Raw genomic sequence first — 23243 nt, forward strand, 5'->3', positions numbered from 1 at the left:
TCTGCAACCTTGGACATCAACTTCACTTCTTTAAGAGATGAGACTACCTCCATCAAAGGGGCGTTAGGCTATCTCAGTGAAATCATATTTATACTATGCCTGGTACTTTGAAATCCACAGTAAAATCCTGTTCGATCCTATGACTTCTGTAAAGCTATTGCCACGGCCCCCTCTTATAGATAAGAAGTCCAATAGTAAAGTCAAATATTAGAATAATGCAGTGAGATGAACTACTCCTACAGATAGATTTCTCCTCAAACTCAATTAAGGCATGGATATTTTTTTCTGGTTCTGCCTTCTACTGACCAGCACCTCAGTACTAATCATCACAATTTTAGAATAGTAAGAGACAATGTTTAAAACATTTTTTTAAACGTTTATTTATTTTTGAGAGACAGAGACGTGGCACGAGTGGGGGAGGGGCAGAGAGAGAGACACACACAGAATCTGAAGCAGACTCCAGCTCTGAGCTGTCAGCACAGAGCCCAATGTGGGGCTCGAACTCGCGAGCTGTGAGATCATGACCTGAGCCGAAGTCGGACGCTCAGCCGACTGAGCCACCCAGGCGCCCCTAGAGACAATGTTTTAGAGAAGAATTTTTAGTAATTATTAATGGCCTGATTTATTCCGATCTTAGATGAACTTTATTTTCATATTCTGATTTGTGGGCCAACAATAAGTTTGGATCATGATTATCCTTTTAAATTAAAAAAAAATTTACATCCAAATTAGTTAGCATATAGTGCAACAATAATTTCAGGACTAGATTCCTTAATGCCCCTTACCCATTTAGCCCATCCCCCCTCCCACAGCCCCTCTAGTAACCCTCAGTTTGTTCTCCATATTTATGAGTCTCTTCTGTTTTGTCCCCCTCCCTGTTTTTATATTATTTTGGTTTCCCTTCCTTTGTGTTCATCTGTTTTGTCTCTTAAAGTCCTCCTATGAGTGAAGTCATATGATTTTTGTCTTTCTCTGACTAATTTCACTTATAATACCCTCCAGTTCCATCCACGTAGCTGCAAATGGCAAGATTTCATTCCTTTTGATTGCTGAGTAATACTCCATTGTGTATATATATACCACATCTTCTTTTTCCATTCATCCATCGATGGACATTTGGGCTCTTTCCATACTTTGGCTATTGTTGATAGTGCTGCTATAAACATGGGGGTGTATGTGTCCCTTCGAAACAGCACACCTATATCCCTTGGATAAATGCCTAGTAGTGCAACTGCTGGGTCGTAGGGTAGTTTTGTTTTTAGTTTTTTGAGGAACCTCCATACTGTTTTCCAGAGTGGCTACACCAGCTTGCATTCCCACCAACAATGCAAAAGAGATCCTCTTTTTCCACATCCTCGCCAACATCTGTTGTTGCCTGAGTTGTTCATGTTAGCCATTCTGACAGGTGTAAGGTGGTATCTCGTTGTGGTTTTGATTTGTATTTCCCTGATGATGAGTGATGTTGAGCAGTTTTTCATGTGTCGGTTGGCCATCTGGATGTCTTCCTTGGAGAAGTGTCTATTCATGTCTTTTGCCCATTTCTTCACCGGATTATTTGTTTTTGGGGTGTTGAATTTGATAAGTTCTTTATAGATTTTGTATACTAACCCTTTATCTGATATGTCATTTGCAAATATCTTCTCCCATTCTGTCAGTTGCCTTTTAGTTTTGCTGATCGTTTCCTTCGCTGTGCAGAAGCTTTTTATTTTGATGAGGTCCCACTAGTTCATTTTTGTATTCTTTGAGGTCTTAATTATGGGTAGTGTATGGTTTATCAACGTTAGGTACTATGGCAGACTTTTCCCTCAAATAAAATATTTGAATAATTTTTTGAATTAAAACTTTGAATGAAATATTTGACTATTTTTCAAAGTAAATATTTACTGCCTTTTCCTCGGGGAGAATTACTTTCCTGCCTTATGACTCCAGGCTTATTCTAACCAATATCTGTGGACAGACAGAAGTTTAAAAAATTCAACATGTGGCTTACCATGTTTTGTCTTTTTTCTCTGTTATGGGAGCACAAATGTTCCAGATAGAAGCTATTTTGGTTGTCTAGGGCCTGGAGGAAAGATGGAGCTGAGACATAGTTGATCCTAGAATGAGACACATAGCGTAACATAAGCAAGAAATAAACTTCTGTTACAAGCCACAGAGATTTGGGGGTTATCTTACTGCAGCAGAACCTAGCCTATTCTGACTGATATCTAGCTTATTCTGACCGATATAAATACAAATATTTGTGAATTTTGATTAGTGTCTTATTGATGTACCAATTACATATCCTATATGTACTTGGGGTTTTGTGAACTCTGAACTATATTTAATATTGTAATTGGTTTTCATTTATTTCTTTTTCTTACATGGCTTGCAGGAGTTTCACATATAATCAAGTATACCTGAAAGATACTAGTTGTTAAAAAGGAAAACAAATTTAAAGTAGCTTAAGAAATAAAAGACATTTATTAGCTTATGAAACTAAAAAACTTTTACGTAATTTTTTCATTATGCTTCAGGTATAGTTTGATCATTTTTTTCAATTTGCTCTTCTTTCCTCTGAATGTCGGCTTTATCCTCAGACTGTTGCAAAAATGCTTTACTACTTGCTTTCTTATTCAAATGGGAGATAGAAGGCTTCTTTTCTCCAAAATTTTGAAAAACAAATAACCTATCCTTTAATTGGACTGATTTAAGCAGTATGTCAGCCTCTGAAGAAACTTCCGTGGCTGGAGGAACCCTATGCACTGATTGACTCAGACCTGGGATACATGCCCATCCCTGGAGCTTGGAGGGCTATGCATTAACATGGAGAAGCTAGCTGCTGTAACAGATAAATTCCAAATTCTCTCTGGCTTAACACAACAGAATGAACATTTATTTCTCAGTCTTTTCATAGACGACTGTAAATGTTCCTAATCCTAATGATTGGTTCACCTCCAAGAGGTTATTCAGGGATCTTCGTATCTTAGAGTTTCTCCATCATCAACACACAGCTCCCAAAGTTGCTGCAAAGAGAAAGAGACCTTGGGGAAGACACTTGCACTTCTTACTTTCTTTAGCCCAGGAGTAACCAGCATCTTTTCTGCTCATATTCTATTGGTGAGAACTGGTCACATGGCCCCTCTTAGGTCAAGAATGTGGTGAAATGTGAAATGTGGTCCTTGGCGGGCATTTGCTTCCCAGCATGCACTCACGCTGTAGAAGGGAGTATGAATCTCTGGTGGTCAGACAGCCGACTCTGCCACAGATGTTAGTGCCACCCATGCCGCACAGAGGGAGAGGAATGGAGTGAATGTTGGGGAGGCAACTAACCATGTCAACCACACCAGGGAACCTGGTCTTGATGTCAGGCACACGTTGATTTGTGCTGAAGCAGATGTGTGAACCCTCTATTGCCATTGGACTCACTGATGTGATCAAAAGTCCATATATTACTTAAAAATAACTTCAGAAAAACAGTTTAAACTAGTAAATAAATAATTTCTTGTTAGATGTGAGGGTCCCTGCCTCTTGAGGAGCAGGTGAGCGCTGAGGCTCAGGTGGGGTACGAGGTAGGGTGCTCTTTCTTGGGGTCATGGTAGTGGTTGCAGGAGACAGACACCACCAGTCACGTGTGGGAGGGCTGTTGGGGACGAAGTCAGGAGAATGTGTGCAAGAGGGTCACAAAGAAGGGCTATGAGCAGAGTGAGAACAATAGTATGCAGTCTGCATTGGAGGAGCCTTGAAGAATAAGACAAAGCCGAAGAGTAGAGAAGGCGAGTAGTTAGTTGCAAGGAGGCTTTAAGACACTCGAAAAATGAGTCCAAATTCCAGCAGAAGACTTTGAAGTGCCCTCAGAGCATAGACAAGTCAATGAAAAAAAAAAAAATACAGTTCACTCTAATTATCTAAGAGTCTTAACTCTCAAGTCCTTTAACCTATATAAAGTACTTTGGAACCTTTTCTTAGCCTTTAGGTTCAGATTAAATACTTCTTTTCCAAAGAGAACTTCCTTAGAATTTTCTCTGTTCTGCCATTGCTTCTTCATTACTGTACTCCATGTCAAAGTTGTAATCATTTGCTTACTTGTTTAGAGTCTATCTTTCTTACTGGATTGCAAACTCCATGAGAGCAGAGTCTGTCTCCTTTGACTCCAGTTGCATATCCATATCCTGTACTATGAATAATTTTGAATGAATGGCATTTTTAACATTTTATGAGCTCATGTTGTAAACATATAATGATTTGTTTAATTTGAAGAGTAGCTCCTCTAATCCAATCAAGATTCTACAAATTAGAGAAAAATTATTTCAGATTTTAAAATTTAAAGATCAGGGGCGCCTGGGTGGCTCAGTTGGTTGAGCGTCCGGCTTCGGCTCAGGTCATGATCTTGCAGTTTGTGAGTTCGAGCCCCGTGTCGGGCTCTGTGCTGACAGCTCAGAGCCTGGAGCCTGTTTCAAATTCTGTGTCTCGTTCTCTCTCTGCTCCTCCCCCACTCGTGCTCTCTCTTTCTCTCTCAAAAATAAATAAACATTAAAAAATTAAAATTTAAAGCTCACATGTAACGGAAACATGATTTATTGAATTTCGTTGAGTGTATTTGAAATATAGTAAGATTTTTGCTGTTGTGTGATATTCTCCAATAGTCTCTAGGACATAGTGTCAGAGAACTCATTTTTTCTGGTAGATCTTTATTTCAGAGTTTGAGGTCAATTGTTGCCCTTCGATATCTGAGGCCCAATGCAACGTGGCTGTAAGTCCTTAACTCCGGGGTCATCTTTGGCATTTCCTTCAATAAAGTAGATTTTGGCATCCACAATCTCCATCTTGGGCCCGCATCCAGTTATCTATTTCTGGGTAACAAAGCAACCCAAAACTTAGTGGCTTAAAACGAGTTTATTATTATTTCTTGCCATTCTGGGTGTTGACTGAGTTCAGCTGGGTGGTTCTTACTTGGAGTGTTGTGTAGTTGCAGTCGGCACGGTGGCTGGATTGCTGGCGGAGCATCCCAAGATGTAAGGCTTTTTATGACCTAGCATTAAAGTCATGCTCTGTCACTTCTGCTGTTTCCTGTTAGTCATATATCATATATCATATATCATATCATATATCATAGGGCTAGCCCAGATTCAAGGGGAGGGGACTACCCAAGGGCATGAATATCAAGGCTCATGGTTCATGGGGCAGCATTTTGGGAGACTAGTTACTGCTAGTCTATTTAAAAAGGAACAGATCACAGTCTAGAATGCTAGGCCAGGTCCGTTCACACAGGAGTGTTTGCTCCATCCAGAGGTTGTCTTTGTTTGCTCTGGATCATGGTGGGAGCAGGGAGATGCCTTTCTCAGTGGATGCAAGTCCTGAGGGAGGAATCTGGAATTGCGACTGAAGATTTTCTGAAATATCAGGAGACCGATGCCAGGAGACCTTAACTCTTCCTAGTTTGCTGTATGGCTCACCTAATATAATCTGGGAGGCCAACCAAGGGTAGGATTAAAAACTTTCGAAAGTCTAAAGGTTCCAGGAGCTGTACTCTCCTGCTCGGCAGTTATAAACTGCTAAGGAGTGGCTGTACTGTATTCGGAAGTTCTTCTGACCCTTCGATTCAATAGATATAAATATCCTAGACTGGTTGGGATTTCTGGGCTTCTTCCTATCACTGAATTGTGAGCCTTCCCAATTGGTGTCTCATTTTTTTTTTTATAGTTCATGAAAAATGTATCCAGGCATTGTTTTGGAGTATTAGAAAAGAGTGGTAATGTTTGTCACAGTAAAATAACCCCTTACTCTTAAGAGAAAAAGAGATTATTGCTAGGGGAGTTGTATAGGCATTGAAAACTTTGGTTTTAGGAAAGCATTTTATAAAGTTTCATTAAGTCTTTGTGGATAAGGTCATGAAAGTGGGATGGGTGAGTTAGACAGTTGATGAAATAAGCATATCTTGAGGTCTGTGGATCTGTCAGGCTGGGGAGACTCTTTAATTGATGGCTGCAATAATCTGTCCTTCTTCCTATATTATTTCACATTGGTATCCATGACGCAGATGGAATACTTTTCAGATGACTTCACTGGAAGATATAGCCAATGCAAAAGATAACAAAATATGTTCCAAATTATTTTGTCAAACTGGAACTCTGCCCTGGGACCTACAAGGTGCCACTCAGTGGACACAAATGTAAAGTTGTTCATTTCGAATTAAAAAATCAGTGGCATAATTATGTGAAGGTTTCAGTGAAGAATGTTTAGTGGAACAGAAGCTTGTATCAGCGATAGCATGCGGCTTCTCCAAAGCTGACATTATATTAGGGTGCAATAAAGAAATAAATTAGTTATGAAAATGACATGTCCCTTTATACTCTGGATTAGTCAGGGCATATTCAGAGTATTGTGCACAATGTTGGTTGCTGCTTTTGAAGGACATTGACAACCAGAGTATATGAAGAAGAGGGTGAAAAAGATTATAAAGGCTTTGGAAGCCACATCAGATGAGAAACAACAGAACTGACTCGAGGTTGAATTTTACACATTCAGTGAATATTTGGACATTCAAGCTAAGAGAATGGGCAGCATTTTAGAATGCTCTTGAAAGATGGATCTGCTTCTGATAGTTAGAAAGGTGGATGGGGGTGAAGCAGAGGAAATTTCATGAGCTGAATTGAGGAACTGTGAGCTGTGTCCAGGCAATGATGAACCATCTCTTTTGTTTCCAGCATATGGCACATGGCAGGCAGTAGCGGGAGATGAGGCTATAAAAGTAGGTTGGGGCAGATGGTTCAAACCTTGAATGCCGCACCAAGGGGTGTGTATTCAGTTTGGTAGGCAAACTGGAGTCATCCATGGTTTATAAACTAAGAATAATTACGGTAGTAAGAATAACGGTAACAATACTAATCTAAGCTCATAGGTGCTGTTCTAAGCTCTTATGGATAAGAACTCACTTAATCCTCACAATGGTCCTAGGAGTTAGACATTGCATATTATCCTCATTTCGTAGATGAGGAAATAGAGGCACAGACACACAGAAAGCTAAGTAACTTTCACAAAGTGATAGCATTCATAAATGGCCAAGTGGGAGCCTGGCCCCGGCCCAACGTGAGGCTCTTCCCATTCCTGGGAGCGATGCCCTGTGAGCCCACACAGGCCGATCTGCCTGCTCTTCGCTTCTGTGTCGTCCTCTCTTCCACACACAGCCCAGCCTGGACTAGCCTTTCACTCCTGACTTCTCCTTGGTCCTGCTCGACAGAAAAACAAGGTGCTAGTGATAGAGAAAGCAGATGATTTTAAAAAGTGATTAAGAAGCTGTGTTTACTTTTTGGGTTTCGAGGCCTTTCAAGTGTCGGGTTTGAATAGTGGGTCCTGGGTGGTGCATCCCTCCCGCCTCTGGTTTGCTGCCAAGAGTTGGGTGTGTCTAGCGCAGAGGAGTGATTTAAGAGTAATTTAAGCTTAAGTATTCCCAAATGAACATTACCCCAGTAGCACAAGGTTAAATTCTGGGTTTGCAAGGCCCCAAGCAGACGTTTAAAAAAGAGACCCTTTGGCCCTTTGCTCACATCCCACTGATGTCTGGCTGCCTTGCAATTTTGGTGCTACTTGGGTGGCATTGGGGTCTTGAGAGAGAGGAAGGTTGACTGGAGCTTGGACCCTTCTACCCTCCGCTCCAAGCCCTCCGTTACCCTTACCAGTGAGGCTTGGTTAACAGTAGCAAGCTAGAGAGTTTAGCTATTTAAACGAGAGTCTGGGTGAGTCGGCCAGGGGATGTGGGCTTCATAGTGACTCTGATAAACTTATTTGCATTGCTCTTTTATGAACACATTAGCTTAAAAACACTTCCTACAGCATGCCCTCAGAAACTCTGTAAATCGGGGATAAAACTTGTTCTATTAGCACTGACTGATAAACTTATGTTTTTTCCAGCAAAGTTGTGTGTGTGTGTGTGTGTGTGTGTGTGTGAGAGAGAGAGAGAGAGAGAGAGTGAGAGAGAGAGAGAGAGGGAGCACACATGCACATGTGTGTGTTTGTGCTGTAGACACTGGGAATATTTAGTGTAATGACTCAGGTCTATTTATTTTGGGAGGACTAAAGTTAATTCCGTCAGTAATGCAAATTTCCCCTCCTGTAATAACACTTAAGGAGTGTGTGCATTTATTTGCTCCTATTGTCCCTGTCCTGAAGCTGGCAGTGCTGTATAGGCCTACTAAATGGCCCTTTGAGTGGCGGATTCTCTCTCACCTGAACTGTCGTGTGGACACCTAGCCACACCTTTTCTCAGCCCCTTTTTGTCTATGGTCACAACTCTGTACCTCCTTCTTTCCTTTTCCTTTTTCTATCTTACCTTGTTTTCTTTCTGCCTGTTCAGTCTCCCCTTGTTTTATTCTGTTTCTTCATTTTCCTTTTGTCCCTTTGTTTTGATCCCCAACTTTTACCTCTCTTCCTGAGTTGACTGACCCAAAACAAGGTCACTTTACTCCAGGCACAGTAAGACCAGATCACTGGAAAAGGCGGATGAGGGTCCCCAACATTGGATGTTGGGATACTTTGGGGACTATCTTCCCAGTGGTTGATCTATACAGGGTGAGTGTGTGGATAATTTGCTCTGTGCTTCTTGTGGGACTGGGCAATGCCAAAACCTTGACAGGAATATAATCCATGTATGATGTTGCCCCCACTCTTCAAGCACCCTTTGTTTCTTAACCCCACTTCTGTGGGCTGACGTTTTAGTGAGGGTAGAGAGTAGCCCAACTACCGGCATTTTTTCTTCTTTCTAATTCATTTAACACACACGCACACGCACACATCTATCTTCTGCTAAGATGTACAAGTAGGAGATAAATGGCAACATAAGGATCATATTGTACTTGAGTTATATCATTGCTGACTTCCTGAGAAGCCCGTTCAAACGACCAGAGGATGTTAACTAAATTGACAATGTGTTTCTCTGAGGTGGAAGTGAGCAAAACATCTGCTTTTATAATAGTCTCCTTGCCTGGATAGGCATGTACTGTTTTGTTGTTCCAGAAGACTTTCAAGCAAATATACTGGTGAGTTTCAATGGCTTGGAACTTCCTGTTTTGTGATTTAAAAAAAATGCCTTTGCAGAATGGGTAATGTTCACAGAATTCTGTGTTACTACTTTAAATGTATCTTCAGTCCCCAGGTTATCACAGGAAAAGATTGATTAGGAAGCTGCATGGGCTAGAAAGCAGATGATAGGTCCATTGCCTTCCTCCTTTAGTGCGTAGCATTTGTTGATACTATTGTGCGATACAATGGGCCTAGTGTTAGAGATTTCAGGGCCAAGAAATACAGAACATCGGATGGCCAAGCATCCTACAAAATGTGCAGAAAGTGCATACAAGATTTTTCCTTTTGATTTACAACTTTTGTTCAGATAGGGCCTCAGAAAACCTAACCAAACAAAATAAACAGCTTTGGGATGAGCTAACTGAGATAGGTTAGCATGAATTCCATGAAGGATTTGAGGGACATAATATTTAACAATGATATTGGCAGAGAGAACAGCTTTTCTGGTGTTTGCACACGAGCGCTGTGATTCCAGCCAATCCACTGTTTAATTCAAAAGCATAAGCTTGGAGGGTCTGGAGCTGTACATCAACCCCTGTACATAGTCTTGGCCAATGGCTTTCACTTCTTTGGACTTCGAGTTAGCCCATCTGTAAAATGGAGCAATAAATATAATTTGTTTTTGGAAGGATTGCCTGATTGGTGGATGTTAGTTGGCAGGTGAGAGAGTGGAATATTTTGCATGAAGGACGCAGCGTCATTGAACTTATTAGCCCAGATTCCGCATAAATCTCATGTCAACTCTAAGAGGTCCTTACATTACTGTATTCTGAATATTGCCTCACCGGAATGCTTCTAGGGAAGTGAAAAGGAAGGAGTGAGGCAAGATGAAGGATGCATTTACTTGCTCTCCGTTCAAGTTGTGTCTGTACACTCCCCTCCTTTGCAAGCCAAGTGTGGGTGCAGACAAGGTCCCTGAACTCAAGCAACTTGTGGAATCTGTGCTAAGTTCATGACAGAGAAAGTGTCAACGTGCTATCACTCTCCCTAAGATAGGAAAAATGGAAACAAAACAACACAACAAAACCAGACACACTCAGCCTTATATTTCTGTATCCTTAGCATGAGGTTTCCTGAAGCGTGGGGTGTGCACTCGAACAAAGAATAGAGTGATTTTGGTGGTTCACAGACTAGCCTTGAAGCAAGAAGTGTGAGAGTCATTTCCTTTCAAGCTCTCTTAGTTCTTCTAACAACTGCAAGAATAAATGCAGTTTAATATATGCTAATTTCTCTATTCAACGAAAAGAGAGGCTTAGATGGGTAATAGAATTTAGCTTGGATTTAGTAACATTGTTTTGCTTTCATTCTTTTTACCATTCCCCCTATTATAGCAGAGGATAGTGGTTTTCCATGGAGTTGTTCTTTTTTTTTAAATGTTTATTTATTTTTGAGAGAGCACAAGTGGGGGAGGGGCAGAAAAACGGGGACCGAGGGTCTGAAGTAGACTTTCCTCATACAGCAGAGAGCCTGATGTGGGGCTTGAACTCAGGACCACGAGATCATGACCAGAGCTGAAGTCGGATGCTCAACTGACTGGGCCACCCAGTTGTTCCTTTAAAATGAATTAGAGGGATAGAAGTGAGTGCTTGAAGAAAATTATTAAGTACCCATTATCCAGGTGACACTGTCCAGGTGACAATGAAGGAGATACCAGGATAAGCAAAGTTTTGGAAGCACTTTAAAATATTTTTTTTTTGGTTGAAGTATAATTGGCATACAATATTATTATATTAGTTTCAGGTGTACAACATGGTGATTTAACATTTTATATACATTACGAAATGATCACCACAATAAGTCTACTTACCATCTGGCACCATACAAAGTTAATACCAGTATCATTGTCTCTATTCCCCATGAGGCACCTTACATCCTCATGACTTATTTGTTTTACAACCGGAAGTTTGTATTTCTTGATCCCCCTCACCCATTTTGCGCACCCCCAAATCCTCTCTCCTCTGACAACCATCTGTCTGTTCTCTGTACCTAGGAGTATGGTTTTGCTTTGCTTTGTTTATTTGTCTTGTTTTTTAGATTCCATATGTCAGTGAAATCATAGGTATTTGTCTTCCTCAGTCAGACTCATCTCACTTAGCATGATACCCTCTAGATCCACCCATGTTGTTGCAAATGGCAAGATTTCTTTCTTTTTTATGACTGAAGAGTATCCTATTGCGTACACAGACCGCATCTTCCTTATCCATTCACCTATTGGTGGACACTTAGGTTGCTTCCATATCTTGGCTGTTGTAAATAATGCTGTAATAAACACAGGTGGCAGACACCTTTTGAAAGTAGTATTTTCATTTTTCCTTTAAAAATGTTTGTAAGTTTATTTATTTATTTTTGAGAGCGAGAGAGAGAAAGAGAGAGAGACAGAGAGAGAACACACAAGCAGGGGAGGAGCAGAGGGAGACAGAATCTGAAGCAGGCTCCAGGTTCTGAGCTGTCAGCACAGAGCCCCATGCAGGGCTCGAACCCACTAACTGCTGTGAGATCATGACCCGAGCTGAAGTCGGATGCTTAACCGACTGAGCCACCTAGGCGCTCCGGTATTTTCGTTTTCTTCAGATAAATATCCAGAAGTGGAATTGCTGGATCATATGTTAATTCTATGTTTAATTTTTTGAGGAATCTCCATACTGTTTTCCAGAGTGGCTGCACTAATTTACAGTCCCACCAACAGTCCCCGAAGGTTTCCTTTTTTCCACATCCTCACCAACACTTGTTTCTTGTGTGTGTGTGTGTGTGTGTGTGTGTGTGTGTGTGTGTGTGTTTAAAAATAGCCATTCTGACAGGTGTGAAGTGAAGTGGCATCCCATTGTGTTTTTGGTTTGCAGTTCCTTGATGATTAGTGGTTTTGAGCATCTTTTCATGTATCTATTGACTATCTGTATGTCTTCTTTGGAAAAGTGTCCATTTAGGACCACGGCCTGTTTTTCTAATTAGGTTGTTTTTTGGTTTTGTTTTTTGTTTTTTTTGGTGTTGAATTGTAGGAGTTCTTTATATTTTTTGGATATTAACTCCTTATCATTTATATGATTTGCAAATATTTTCTCCCATTCAGAAGGTTGTCTTTTCATTTTGTTGATAGTTTCCTTTGCTGTGCAAACCCTTTTTAGTTTGAAGTAGTCCCATTTGCTTATTTTAGTTTTTGTCGCCCTTGCCTGTGAAGTCAGGTCCAAAAAAATATCACTAAGACAGAGGTCAAGGAGCTTACTGTGTATGTTTTCTTCTAGGAATTTTGTGGTTTCAAGTCTGACTTTCAAGTATTTAATTCATTTGAGTTAATTTTTGTATGTGGTATAAGATAGTGGTCCGGTTTCATTCTTTTGCATGTAGTTGTCCCGTTTTCCCAATACCATTTATTGAAGAGACTGTCTTTGCCCATTGTGTATTTTTGCCCCCTTTGTCATTGGTTAGTTGATTATATATGTGAAGGTTTGTTTCTGGGCTCTCTGTTCACATTGACCTATGTGCCTGTTTTTGTGCCAGTACCATGCTGTTTTGATTACTATAGCATTGTAGTATAGTTTGAGATCAGGGGGCATGTTGTCTACAGTTTTGTTTTTTCCTCCAGATTTCTTTGGCTGTTTGGGGTCTTTTGTGGTTCCATGCAAATTTTAGGATTCTTTGTTCTGGGAAAACGGCATTAGTGTTTTGATAGCTGTTGCATTGAATCTGTAGATTGCTTTGGGTAGTATGGACATTTTAACAACACTGATTCTTCCAATCTGTGAGCATGGAGTATCTTTCCATTTATTTGTGTCCTCTGCAATTTCTTTCATCAATGTCTTATAGTTTTTAGAGTATAGGTCTTCCACGTCCACAGTTAAGTTTATTCCTAGATATTTTATTCTTTCTGATGCAGTTGTGAATGGGATTGTTTTCTTACTTTCTCTTTCTCTCAGCACTTACAATCTTTAAGGGGCAAGGCTGGAATTTGAAGCCAGGGCACTGAGTCCAAACCTGAGATTGCTCTGTGGCATGCCTGTGTGTCTGTACAGATGTGTGTGTGGCCCACCTAGACAGGCGATGTGGAGGACATCAATATACTTCACAAAGATGGATTTGGGGGCCTAATTCCCTGACAGTATGTTCTCTTTCCCCATAACTTGTAGGAATTAAGAGAAGAATGCCCTAAACTGTATTTCCATGCCTCATTTGACAATTCCAGGTGACTTTCTAGGGAAGTCAGTCCCTGAGTCTGAGCAGACCCCCGAGCCTGTTTTTCCAGAATTTTCTGCACCTGTGCCATGAGCAAAAAGTTTTGTGTTTTTAGAAGAGCTTTCATTATCCAAGCGTTTGGCTGTCCCTCACCCTCAGGGGCACAGTAGCTGCTGATGACTTTGCAGTGGCATGAGGGTTATGGCAGAAAGTTGCTGTGTATTTTCCCTGCTGTGGAGAGAGGGGCAGGTCCTTCCTTCATTGCGTGGAGGGTATAACAAGCCACTCTCGCTCCATCTGCCAGTTGCGTTGAGGCTTGTGCAGATGGCCAGTGGAGGAGTAGGCAAGGACCCTCCCTTGGCAGGGCTCCAAGGAAGGGCTGGTAAAGGTGGGCTGGCAGGGGGAGCTGGCATTCTGCCGTTCTCGGGAGGCCCTGCTTTGATGGATAGCCGGGCAGCCTGAGCCACACAGACCACCCAGCAGTGGCTGAGGTGGCGAAGCGTGTCCCCGTTAACTCCACTCTGGGCAGTGAACTGAAGAGGGAGCAAAGCCCAGGAAATGGGCCTTAGTGGTAGTGGCGGAGGCGGAGTGACCGGCAGCACAGCTCTCCGCTTGTCCCCAGCCAGTCAGTAGTTCCAGAAGCAATGTGCTCAGAATTGTAGTAAAATAAGCCCGGAAAGGGAGACAAGCTTTCCAAGGAACATCACCTAGCTGTACGTTCTTGTACATACGTGGCCTTCTAAGTTTACCCTTCAGAACACTTTTTCTGTGTCGCTCCCCAAATGTGGAAAAATGTTCTTGTTCCAACAGTAGACTCACTTGCCTACGGAGAAGAGCTGTTAGTTATTAGTTTACTATTCAGTGTTAATTGAGTAAACATTTAGGAAGCACTGGGGAGCAAGGGTGGGTGTGAGAACTTGGGCTGGGGTGCATTTTTGCCCTGGTTTTACATTTGTGCCTGGCCTTGAAGTTAGTCTTGTCGGGTCTTCTCCAGATGAGGCTATGCACACTGAATCAGAGATGCGTGGGGGTTTGAACAAAGCTCATGGTAAAACTTTGAGCTCGTGTTCCATTACAAAACCATCCTGTCTAAATGGTATTGTGGCCTTAGAAAATGTGTAAATTGAAAAAAAAAAAAAGAGAGGGAGGGAGCCAAACCACAAGAGACTCTTAAAAACTGAGAATAAACTGAGGGTTGATGGGGGGTGGGAGGGAGGGGAAAGTGGGTCATGGGCATTGAGGAGGGCACCTGTTGGGATGAGCACTGGGTGTTGTACGGAAACCAATTTGACAATAAATTTCATATTAAAAAAAAGAAAATGTGTAAACTTTATATTTATATGCATTTTTACAATACAAAAAAGCATGTGTTTATTACCTGTACCCACGGCAAATATACCACGCTTTTTGTAAAGGCATTTTTGTCCTTCTTTTCCTCCTAATCCAGTCATCTCCAGAAACTTAGAAACAACAAAACAGACAGGCAGAGAAAACCAAAAACGGTAACCACGACCCAAAAAGCCAAACCTACAAAAAAGAAGTTCCAACCAGGAGGAAGAGAATGATGGGGAGAGGGTAGTGCTCTTTATGGATTAAGTGCTTTGGCAAGTGAAAGGCCGTGGGAATCCACTCTGCTTCTGCATACTGCTAGATATGTGTGCCAATAAGCTAGACTTTATCTACTAGTAGGATGTTCATCCAAGTGCAATGGCCAACAACGCCTGCTATGTGTTTCTGTAGTCTGGATTCTGCTCTTCAGGACCCAGATGCCAACTTTCTGGGGTGCCAGGGCGCCTGTGCATTCCAATCTCTGAACCTTTGCCTGTGTTGTGTCTCTAGCATGGGCCAGGAATGCTCCTCTCTTTGAGCCCCTTCTGAGAGCTCTGAATTATCCTTCAAGGCCCAGTAAACTTGTCACCTCTTCTTTGCAATCTTGCTGGATCACCTTCACAGCACAAACCCTGCGCTCCCACTGCACCATGGCAGGAATGGTTTTCCCCTGAGATGCTTAGGTGCTTTTTCCTGTACCTTGAGAATGTATACAGCCAGCTGTTTGTGTCTCACCAAGCCATGAGCTTCCTGTACAGGGCCACATCTTTTTCATCTTTGAATCCTTAGCCAAGTAGCTTGCAAAGGAAAGGTGCTCCATAAATGTTAAATCTAATTGAGTCCTTGAATAAAATGATGAGTGTAACCTCTAACACTATAAAAATTAAACAAAAACCCTCAGAAGCAACAATGTGCACTAAAAATTAATTTGAAAATTTCCTTCCCTATACTGTTAGCAAAGTACTTTACTTTTATAGGCCTCTCCTGTGCTATAAAACTCCTGAATGCTCTAAAAATATTTTAAAAATAGGCATTTAGAACCTCTTTAATGAACTACTTCCAAATGTGGCTTAGATGTTTGAGGCTTTCCCCGCAGCAGGTGTAAAACCAGCCGCTGGAGCTGAAGACCAGGAAGCTGGGAATTCCTGGACCAGAGATGGAAAGGTGGTACAGGTGTCAGGTGACACGGTTCTTGGGGGAGACTCCGGTTAAAGGGCTGAAAGCTCTCTCCGGGGGGGGGGGGCTCTTTGGTATGGAGAGCTGCTTCCCCAGCTCCTGCAAAGTGGTTGGTACATCTTGAATCGTCTTCTGACTCCAACTTGGTGTGTGTGCAGGCATCTTGCAGGCCGCCCACTCCACCTGCCATCCGACCACAGCGCTGCTCAACTCCGGAGGGTAAATCACGGCTTTCTCTACCGCCTCATAGAAATGTGCATTCATTCTCGTCCCCTCTCCTTATTTCCTAATGGCCCTTGTTTACAAGTGCTTTATGGTAAAGGGTGTTTGAGAAAGCCATTAGTCTGTCTCACAAGTTAACGGTCAAAAGAACAAAGGCCGCTGTAAAATAGAGCAGGAAACAAAAAATAAAGAGGTCCGTGTGGACCAAAAAGGAAAGACTAATTATTTTATTTGCTTCAGGAGTTTAGGTTGAAATGCTGCCGTTAGAATCTATTGTTATTAGGATCCCAATGTTACGTCCCAACTTCAATTGAGATTGTAATGCGTGCTTTTTTCTCATGTGAGGAATCACAGTTTTATATTTTATTAAAAAAAAATAACCACTTCATCTTTGGTTAATCTACAACTTATGTATGAATATCTAAGTATTCTTCTTATGCATGGCTCCTGCCAATGTGTATTGAATGCAGTGTGGAAAAGTGTTCATTAAGCTGTGAGGTAAGGTCACTCTGTATCAGTTTCAGGGATGACCATGTGAACAGTGAGAAGCCTGATAGCTGTGCTTGTATCTTGGCAGCAGATGGCTTTTCACTCTTGCCTCATTCCTCAGAGGTTCTGCAAAAGCCAACCACATAAAATGACTTTCACATCTCCTTTCAAACCTCACGATGCAATGCCATTTTTGTTGGGCCATGTACACCTGATTTCACTAGAATCCAGTCTCGTAAAACTGTCAATGCATCCTTTCACAAGAACACATTAGCATTGTTTAAAGGGTTGTGCGTCACTTTTTTGACCGCAGTAACTCGTTATAAGCAGAACGTAAAAGGGTTAATTGATCAGTCCTCCTTTAAGGTGATACAAATCCAGGTTGACATCAGCAATTTTAGTGACACCTTGAGCACTGTCATAACCCTCATGTAGCACTGTGCGGTGTGTGTGTGTGTGTGTGTGTGTGTGTGTACTTACAAGGGCAAGATGCTTATGGAGACATATTAAGAACTGAGAAAGGGAAAGCTCCAAATTATTTGGAAGATTGGGAGTGGGAGAAGTAGGGAAGTAGGGATAAGATGGGAGGGAAAAAATACGAAAGAAACCTTAAAATTCACATAGAATTGTTAAGGGGCAGAGAACAGACATCCAGAATCTTGGAGACTCTCAACATATCTGAGATAATCAGGTAAAGATGGAATTCCGAAGCCTTTTCCTGGAAAATAGGTGTTTTACACGTAAGAGAAAGGACAACTGTTTAATCCTTTAAAACTTGAAATTGCTGCTACCTGAGGTGGGGGGAGGGGAGGCTGGTGTGGAGGACTGTCACCGGGCAAACCTCCCAACCATCTCTGCAGGGCAGTTCAGTTCAGGGACCTAATGGGAACAGTCGAAGCCCTTTTTGTTGAGTGAGAGGGAGAGACACGGTTATAGATGTGACATTTTCTAAGACTTTGTGACTTGCCAAACTCTCCATTAGCTACTTTGAAGGTGAATGTGTCAACACAACAGGACATTCACTTATCCCCTGTACCCAATGATGGTGAACTTTTCAGTTGGGCAAAGTCAGCTTATAGCAGGCAGACAGAGACATTTATATGGAGTATACAACAGTACCACGGAAATTCTCTAATATAGTGTAAGCAATAAAAATAGAGATGAGTCTTCGGTTTGGGGAATTGAGGATCAGCTACACAAGTACAAGGAGATATAGCTAATGTTATAAACACAATCCTGTGTTTTATCCTATACTTTTTCATACTCCAATTTTGACCCAAGGACAAAAAATCTCAGGAAAATATTAAGAATGTTTTTGCTCTTTGTAACCATATTTTACATACATGAACTTATGAATAGAATGAGCTTTTAGAAGTAGAATTGATAACTGGCTGTTATATACCAAGTAATACCTAATGCTTTTTTTTCCCAGTATGCTACTTTTTGGATGGATAATTTTTTTGATAATCAGTTTGAATTGTCTGAAATGGGAAGTTCGTATTTATCCTATTCTCTGTGCTTCAGACTGTCCCTGCCAATGTGGGAATAGCCTCTGATTGCTTGTCCTGAAATTGCCTTGAAATTCTCAATGGAAATGAAGCTCACATTGCCAAATATTTTTACTGGGTCTAATGATAGATCACCTGAGTGTATCCTTCCTTAACAATTAACTTCAATTTAGAAGACATTTAGAGTCTTTTGGAAGACATTCAAGAGCGAGTGAAGTGATTTGTGGAAAGACTGTGAATTTCAGTCTTTCAGATGAAAGATGATAATGGGATTGAAGTCTTTCCTTCTGATTTATTATTCGTGTTCCCATTTCTCACACAGTGAAACTTCATGTTTTTCAGCGAGCTGAGCTTGCTTCAGTCCCACAGCTGGCACAATGATTAGAGGGTCCGGTGGCTTTATGGGCCCTAGGTTAAGACTTGTAAGTATATTTAGCATGTCATAGGTAAAGCCCAAGAGAAAACTGTTGTGGGAACAGCTTTAACCAGGCAAAGAGTAAGAGTGAGAAGAAGGCATTAAATAGGAGATATATATTTCATCATCTAGGATGAGTATCATTTCAGAGGAGGTGTGAAGAAAAAATAAGTTACGTGTAAGGTAAGGTAGTTGGAAAATAGAGAATCCCCAAATTAGAAAAAAAAAAAAAAATCCAAGTGAAACCATTGCTTTTCTAAAAAATAACCCCAGTATTAATTTGTTATGTGCCAAATGTTTGTGACTGCCTTTTGGGAACTATGTGTAGGCTTTGTTCACCACAGCGGTGAAGAAACCACACTACTGCCTCCTTAAGCCACAGTTCTTTTCAAGGATGGGCCTCCTCATCCCTGAGCTCTGGAACTTAGAAGGGTTGGGAGCCTCCGGGATGCTCAGAGATTTCAATCTTGATGAGAAATTCCTTGTCAGCGACAAGTTGCCATAAAACAGGGCAGTTTTCCCAGAGGGGGCTGGTAAAAAAAAAAAAAAAAACAAAAAGAAACGAAAAACAACATGCATTAGTGAAGCAGAGCAAGGGGAAGATACTGCTGGGTTGAGCTGTCCAGTCAGAAGTCGAAATGTTTGTGCACACCAGACAGTGTGTCTGGCTACCTCGTGGGAGGGTCTATGTTTGGTCTGGGAAAACAGTGCCCTGTTTACCACCAGGGAAGGCCTATGAGTGAGTAACAATGACCAGGCCCCGACAGCCGGAAGAGGCTCCTTTATAAATGGCTGTCTCATTTAGGTTGAGAGGGAGTGTTTTTCAGCTTTGAGGTAGAGCAGTCCAAACAGCTGCTTCTGTCAGAGGGTAGCGCACGGGTCTGCGAAGCCGTCCGCTTCCATGGCCTTACCTTGCGTCGGAAGGCGGCCCCCTTCTTGGTGGTGTTGCTGTGGCCATACATCAGTTGTCTTTCAGTTTCTTTTCCTGGGGCGTCCTCAGGGAACTCTCTGCCATCGTGGAGCGGTTGGCATATTCTGGAGGGCTGCCCCATCAATTCTCACTTTCCAACCAGAGACTTTTTGACACAAATATCAAAGAAGGAAGTGTGTCTTACTGTCCAGTTATATAAAAGCTGGTGCTGGTCAGCATGTCCATAATTAGTTATTTCAGCTTTCTGTAAAAGGAGGGGGGCATTTTCTTGAAGTCGAGCAGAGATCTGGCAGTTTCCCAGTTGTGAAATTCTATTGACAAAGGTGTTAAGCGAAGGGCAGAGTAACGTGGTCTGCTAGGCCCCTGCACCTTCATCTCTGACCTGGGCATGTGTCAGGCCCATGCTGAACTGACCAGAATGACTTTGATTTGATGGCCGTTAAAGGTCAGGCACATAATGGGATCAGATGTGTCAGTGGAGGTGAAGTACATAGCATAATAGATTGATGGTAATTAAGTAGTCGTGTTTAATAAGAGTCCTCAGAGTTAAAGGCAGTGTTGGACGGAGCAGCTTGGGAAAGGAACGAGAAGCCATGAAGAACGGCGGTGGGAAATATGTCAAGAAATAATCTTTTTGTTCCATAAAGGAAACACCAGAGGAAGTGTGTGTGTGTGTGTGTGTGTGTGTGTGTGTGTGTGTGTGTGTTTGCACGTGTGAACATTTGTGTTTTAGGAGACCCAGCATTTTTTTTTTAATTTATTTTTTTATAGAATTTGGACACATTTTAAAAAAAGTTTATTTATTATTTTTGAGAGAGAGAGAGAGAGTGAGAGAGCGAGAGCGGCAGAGAGAGAGAGAGGGGCACAGAGAATCCCAAGCAGGCTCTGTGCTGCCAGTGCAGAGCCCGATGGGGCTCAATCTAAAACCTGAGCTGAAATCAAGAGTCAGACACTTAACCCACTGAGCCACTCAGGCGCCCCTGGTATTTAATTTCTACATAAATCTTGAAAATCCTAGAATTAATTGTTTGTTCGATGAAAATTGTGTAGTTTTAGAAAGTGATAATTCTTCGATAATGCTTAATCCTATTACTGCGATGCATTTTCATTTAATGAGAGAGCACATTGAACTGGAATATATGAACTGAAGCAGTTTCTGAGTGTTATACTATCACACATTTTCAGTACGATTTTTGTCAGTTTGCACAAACCATCCACGGATTTATATGTGAATTATCCAGGTTCAGTGTAGAATGGCTAGGTGTTGAGAATGCAAGCTGCTAATCGGGACTGTGTTGACCACACCGCCTAGTAACGAAGAGGCCAGCTGAGGGGCCTCACAGCCAACCTGCACGGTGACTTGGCAAGTCTCAAGGGTGCAAGCTTCATTTGGTTTCCTCCCCAGTTCTCTGTGCCACAAATATATGTGGAAGAAGCATTCTGGATTTTAGGAGTTCTGACTTCACTCTTTCATTCGGTCTTTGGCTCAGCAAATGAACCCCATCTGGAAGCAGAGCCGAATTGGGAAAAGATTGTCAAGTAGGTATATTTTTTTTATGAGTCACCTGCCATCCCTCCTTCTGGTGACCATGACCTGGGCAGTCTGACCCCAGAGCCCGTGCTCTTAACCACTCCGTTATACTGTCTGAAAGTCCTCCAGAGTATGGCTTGGTTTCACGAGTGCTTGATCTTATCTTTGAAACTCTGGAGGCAGCACAGTGCCAGGTACACAATAGGAGCCCCATAAATGAAAGGTGATAGTCATTTAATCAGATTAGCTAATTCCCACTCATATTTAGCAAGACTATTCGTTCTGACAAAAATGTCTCAAGAATATGGTGATACGGTTTTTGCACATAGGTGGAAGTCGATATGTTGTATGAGCTGTATTGGGCTGGTGCCACACATAGCATCAGGCACAGAGCTGTCTACTTTTGCTTAGTCTGAAAGTATTCTCTTGGTAGCATATGGCCCCACAAGTAATCAGGGTTTTAGATACATTGCCTTGTGGCTGGAGGTGAGGTTGGGCCAGCCTTGCTTTTTTGAAAGAATGAACTGACTATTGGAAGAAGCCGAGCAGAGCCCCTTGGTGGGGGAGACCTGTTGTTGTGGGACAACTCAAAATATTTAGTATGGAGAAAGAAGGTTTGGAGCTCTTGAAACACAAATTGTCAGCGTTTAATTTTTTTTAATGTTATTTATTTTTGAGAGACAGAGATGCAGAGCATGAGTTGGGAAGGGACAGAGAGAGAGAGAGGGAGACACAGAATCCGAAGCAGGCTCCAGGCTCTGAGCTGTCAGCACAGAGCCCAACGTGGGGCTCGGACCGATGAACTGTGAGTCATGACTTGAGCCGAAGTCAGACACTCAACCGACTGAGCCATCCAGGCGCCCCACAAATTTTCAGCTTTTAAACATGATGGCCAGCGTCCCATCTCTTGTCAGCCTTAAGGAGGTTTCTTCTTTTTTGTTGGGTTTTGCTTTACCTCTGTGTCAGTGCCAGCAGGCGATGGTGGTATTTGTGACAATGCAGACCACACTGCAGATGTTTTAAGCACCTATTTATAAGCAATCCAAGAAGGGTAAATTAACATCTCCTACCTGAGCTTGTTTATTTTTCAAAAACCTTTATAAACAATCAAACGTATCAAACAGCTGTTCTGCCGGCAGCCACTACTGATGGCTCATGTTTATGGAGTAGTTACTCCATGTCAAGCATTGTGTTCCAGATTCACAGGTATTAATACACCTAATTCTCACAACAACTCAATTGTGTGGATGCTATTAATAGGCCCATACTGTGGGTTAGGAAACTGACATACCGAGAGCTTAAATAAAAATCTCAATTAACAGGTTAGGAAATGTCAAATGGAGTGAAGTTTTAAGTGAACAGGAAAACTCCTCCATTCTATCTGATATACTGGACTATTTTATCTATTTTAATTCCTTGACAAGGCCGAATCTTTAGCTGGAGTAGATACCTTAGGCTTTCTGAGCTGAAAAGGAATTTCGAAGGCAGTTGGCCCATGGCATCAGTTCGTACCTGTCTTCTGTATCAGGCTGTGTTTTTCATGTTAGTTTTCCATTTTCAAAATAGCACAAAATTATAGTGTGTAGTATGTTCTATCTCCTTCCATTTTACAGAAGTGAAAACAAAGACACTTCAAAAACATTATTTTAAATGGATCTCATGTCCTTGTCAAGTACTTATCGCTAGCATTGGCTGCCTTAGAATCCTTGGTGTCGGGGCCTGGACCTTTGCTAGTTCCCATGAGCCTGGAGTCTGGCTGCACCTTGATAAAGGTAATAATAGGTGTTATCAGCCTTTCATAGTCACCCTCACTAGGGCATTTTGGCTGTGGTTACTTCCTGAGCCCATGGAGACAACCTTGGCTGAATCATTTAAAGCACTTTTTAATCACAACCAAGCACCTTATTTCACCAAAATAACTCCTTTTAAAAGTGTCCCAACCTGATCAACAGACAAGCATCAAATGGTGATAGAAAAGCTGGAAACGGACATCGTAATTAGATTGGTAAACTGAAAGAACGGAATGATTTAGCAGTGACTGAACATTTGGCAAAGAATTCCTCATCAGGCTTCATCCCAACTCTTTCAACAGAGGAGGGAGGAATCTTCTGAGAACTGTTTGAAATAGTGGAACGGTAATTAAAGCCCTTCGTCATTCATAGATAGGAAGCAGAAATGAGTGTATTTGCCAAATATGTCTCTATGGGCGTTGGGAGCCAGAGGGTTGCAATGGAAACAGACCTGTTGAAAACCAAATAAGATGAACACTGGGGAATACAAAAGAAGGAAGGAAGATGACCATCACTCTGGCCCTCTGAGCCTTGTGTTAAATCGAGAATTCTGTCCCCTTCTAAGAATAAGTCTTCCAGTATTCACTCCAGGAAGTCCCATTGCTTCAGCTTGGATGGCTAATATGAA

General features: G+C 41.8%; 1 protein-coding gene across 7 annotated transcripts in view; it reads left to right on the plus strand.

The window, feature by feature from the left end:
- The window catches only part of MECOM (MDS1 and EVI1 complex locus), a 562907-nt gene that overhangs the window by 24786 nt on the left and 514878 nt on the right, over window positions 1-23243 (plus strand). The gene's annotated exons all lie outside the window — the stretch shown is intronic.

This window comes from Leopardus geoffroyi, chromosome C2, assembly GCF_018350155.1.
Source record: "Leopardus geoffroyi isolate Oge1 chromosome C2, O.geoffroyi_Oge1_pat1.0, whole genome shotgun sequence".
Lineage (NCBI taxonomy): Eukaryota > Metazoa > Chordata > Mammalia > Carnivora > Felidae > Leopardus > Leopardus geoffroyi.